Source organism: Arachis ipaensis, chromosome B10 (genome assembly GCF_000816755.2).
Source record: "Arachis ipaensis cultivar K30076 chromosome B10, Araip1.1, whole genome shotgun sequence".
NCBI classification, from domain to species: Eukaryota; Viridiplantae; Streptophyta; class Magnoliopsida; order Fabales; family Fabaceae; genus Arachis; species Arachis ipaensis.
This window is the reverse complement of record NC_029794.2, coordinates 68,788,667-68,793,131: the sequence shown is the minus strand read 5'-3', so window position 1 is coordinate 68,793,131 and position 4,465 is coordinate 68,788,667.

Below are 4,465 nucleotides of genomic sequence, written 5' to 3'. Positions count from 1 at the left end.
AAGAGGTGGTTAAATAACCAACCCACAGCAAGCATAAAAACATGGAGACAGTTATCAGACAAATTCCTGAATCAATTTTACTCTCCAAGAAGGATGACACAGCTAAGGCTGGACATCCAAGGCTTTAAACAATAGGATCATGAATCCCTTTATAATGCCTGGGAGAGGTATAGAGGGATGCTAAGGAAATGCCCCTCTGAAATATTTTCAGAGTGGGTACAGTTAGACATCTTTTACTATGGCCTTACAGAAAGAGCTCAAATGTCTCTAGACCACTCAGCTGGTGGATCTATACACATGTGAAAAACAATTGAAAAGGCTCAAGAACTCATAGATACAGTTGCTAAAAATCAACATCTGTACTCAAACAGTGAGTCCTCCATAAAAGAAGAGGCTATGGCAGTAACTACTGATCCCAATCCTCAAGAACAGATTATTGAACTTAATCAGCAATTACTCCTTATGACAAAACAATTAGCAGAATTCAAAGAGATGCTCCAAGACACTAAAAATGCTAACAAGAATATAGAAGCACAATTGAATCAGACAAGACAGCAGCTATCTAAACATATAACAGAAGAATGCCAAGCTGTCCAACTAAGGAGCGGGAAGACATTGAATATCTCAGCTCAAAATAGCAAAAAGTCAAGAAAGGAACATATGACAGAGTATGACCAAACCACTACCCAAGATCCCTCTGAGGACATCAAGAGCCCAGAGAGGAATAACTCTGGCGTTCAAACGCCAGAAAAGGGGGAAAAGTTAGCGTTAAACACCCATTCCTTGCCTAGTTCCAGCGTTCAAATGCCAGAAAATAGTGGGAAGCTGGCGTTAAACGCCCATCCAGCACCCAACCCTGGCGTTCAAACACCTATGAGGAATCAAACACCTGCAAGTGCTGATAGTAACCCCTCTAAGAAGGCTTCTCCAACCACTTCTGTAGGGAATAAACCTGCAGCAACTAAGGTTGAAGAATATAAAGCCAAGATGCCTTATCCTCAGAAGCTCCGCCAAGCGGAACAGGATAAACAATTTGCCCGCTTTGCAGACTATCTCAGGACTCTTGAAATAAAGATCCCATTTGCAGAGGCACTTGAGCAAATACCCCCTTATGCTAAGTTCATGAAAGAGATCTTAAGTCATAAGAAGAATTGGAGAGAAACTGAAAAAGTGTTTCTTACTGAAGAATGCAGTGCAGTCATTCTGAAAAGCTTACCAGAGAAGCTTCAAGATCCAGGGAGCTTTATGATACCATGCCCAATAGAGGGTGCTTGTACTAAGACAGCTCTATGTGACCTTGGAGCAAGTATCAATCTAATACCTGCATCCACCATCAGAAAGCTTGGCTTGACTGAAGAGGTCAAACCAACCCGGATATGTCTTCAACATGCTGATGGCTCCATTAAATACCCATCAGGCATAATTGAGGACATGATTGTCAAGGTTGGGCCATTTGCCTTTCCCACTGACTTTGTAGTGCTGGAAATGGAGGAGCACAAGAGTGTAACTCTGATTCTAGGAAGACCTTTTCTAGCAACTGGACGAACTCTCATTGATGTCCAAAAAGGAGAAGTGACCCTGAGAGTCAATGAGGATGAGTTCAAGTTAAATGTTTTCAAAGCTATGCAGCATCCAGACACATCAAATGACTGCATGAGCGTTAATATTATTGACTCCCTGGTGGAAGAGGTCAATATGACTGAAAGCCTTGAATCAGAGCTAGAGGACATCTTTAAAGATGTTTAGCCTGATCTGGAGGAATCAGAGGAAATAAAAGAACCTCTGAAAATCCCTCAGGAAGAGGAGAAACCTCCTAAACCCGAGCTCAAACCACTACCACCATCCCTGAAATATGCATTTCTGAGAGAGGGTGACACCTTTCCAGTGATCATAAGCTCTGCTTTAAATCCACAAGAAGAGAAACCACTAATTCAAGTGCTAAGGACACACAAGACAGCTCTTGGGTGGTCCATAAGTGACCATAAGGGCATTAGCCCAGCAAGATGCATGCACAAGATCCTATTGGAGGATGATGCTAAGCCAGTGGTTCAACCACAGAGGCGGCTAAATCCAGCCATGAAGGAAGTGGTGCAGAAAGAGGTCACTAAGTTACTAGAGGCTGGGATTATTTATCCTATTTCTGATAGCCCCTGGGTAAGCCCTGTCCACGTTGTCCCCAAGAAGGAAGGCATGAAAGTGGTTCATAATGAAAAGAATGAACTGGTTCCTACAAGAACAGTTACAGGGTGGCGTATGTGTATTGACTACAAAAGGCTCAATACAGCCACCCGAAAGGAACACTTTCCTTTACCATTCATAGACCAGATGCTAGAGAGACTAGCAGGTCATGAATATTACTGCTTTTTGGATGGCTATTCAGGTTACAACCAAATTGCAGTGGATCCTCAGGACCAAGAGAAAACAGAATTCACATGTCCTTCTGGAGTATTTGCCTACAGAAGGATGCCTTTTGGTCTGTGCAATGCACCTGCAACCTTTCAGAGATGCATGCTCTCTATTTTCTCTGATATGGTGGAAAATTTTCTGGAAGTCTTCATGGATGACTTTTCAGTATTTGGAGACTCATTCAGCTCCTGTCTTGACCATTTAGCACTTGTTCTGAAAAGATGCCAAGAGAGTAACCTAATTTTAAACTGGGAAAAATGTCACTTCATGGTGACTGAAGGAATTGTCCTTGGGCTAATATTTCAAACAAGAGAATAGAGGTGGATCAAGCTAAAGTGGAGGTAATTGAAAAATTACCACCACCTGCCAATGTAAAGGCAATCAGAAGCTTTCTGGGACATGCAGAATTCTATAGGAGGTTTGATAAACCCCAATTTCGTGATTTATCTTATACTTATTTTGGGGGATTTTATCACCTTTTCTTACATTTCTTCAATAAAAAAACATGGTTTTGTAATTCTCCCTTGAATTGTGCTTAAATGTGAAAATATGCTTTTTAGGCCCTAAAATTAGTAATTTTAATTCACTTTAATTCCATTCGATGCCTTGATGTGTTTGTTGAGTGATTTCAGGTTCATAAGGTAAGTATTGGATGGAATAAGTGAGGAGAAAAGCATGCAAAGTGGGAGAACTCATGAAGAAATGAAGGAACCGTAAAGCTGTCAAGCCCGACCTCTTCGCACTCAAATGATCATAACCTGAGCTACAGAGGTCCAAATGAGGCGGTTCTAGTTGCGTTGGAAAGCGAACATCCGGGGCTTCGAAATGATATAAAATTTGCCATATGTTGCTTCGCGCTCAGGGCGCACACGCGCCATGTACGCGTGCGCGCTGATTCTGCCCGTGGGTCCACTTTAGTGAAATCGCCCCCAGCGATTTCTAGCTCATTTTGGGCCCAATCCAACTCATTTCTGATGCTATTGAACATAAGGATTGAAGAGGAAATGAACCAAGTAGTCATAATTTAGTTTTCATCATGTTTTAGGCTAGAATCCTAGAGAGAGAGGCTCTCTCCTCTCTCTAGATTTAGGATAGAAATTAGGGTACAATTAGGTTAATCACTCTAAATTTAATCTTTCAATTCTTGTTTTGATTCAGTTTTCTCTTCTAATTTCTTGTTGTTACACCTTTGTTCTTCTAGTTCTTGTTGTTAATTTCCCTATTTTGCCATTTTTACGTTGATGAATCATTCTTGGATCTTAATTTTTCTTTAATGCAATTTTATGTTTCCATGCTCTTTTATCTTGATCTTGATTGCTATTGTTGATTTCTTGCTTATGTTGGTTATGGTTTCCTTTAATTCTTGCATTTGATGATGTTTACTTTTCTTGCACACTAAGTGTTTGTTAAAATGTTTCCTCTAGTTTTTGAGTAGTTCTCTTGACTCTTGGCCTAGGCTAAGGGAATTGAGTGACCTTGAGTCATTGGGTCTCATTGAATTGGTGATTTGAGAACCCTTGGTGATCAATTTGATACTCATTGACGCCAACCCGCTACTAATCTAATTAGTAGGTAGGTTGGGACTTATGGGTTGATGTGATCAAAACCATTTGACGTACTTCAAGTCTAGGAGTAGATCTTACGTACTTAAGACTTTTGGAAGTAGACTTAATGAGCTTGGTTACTCATAATTGTCAAGATATGGTTGTTAGACAAGGATGGTGACCCCAATTCCCATGCCTAACCAACAGTTGCTTTTATTATTCATATTTGGAAACCCAAATTTTTTATTACTTGTCTTAGTGATAGTTATTGGATGTTACTTTGTTAGTTTGGAATTGCTCATATCTTGCTTAGTTATTTGAATTAGTTTCTTGCAATTTAAGATTACTTGCTTGATAAGATTCCTAGTTTAAATTCTTGCTCATGACTCACAACCCTGGATTTCTAACCAATGTTGAAGCACATGTTTTCCTATTCCTTGTGAGACGACCCGAGGTTTGAATACTTCGGTTATTTCTATTGCGGTTGAACTTGTGGCAACCAAATCCCTTTCTAC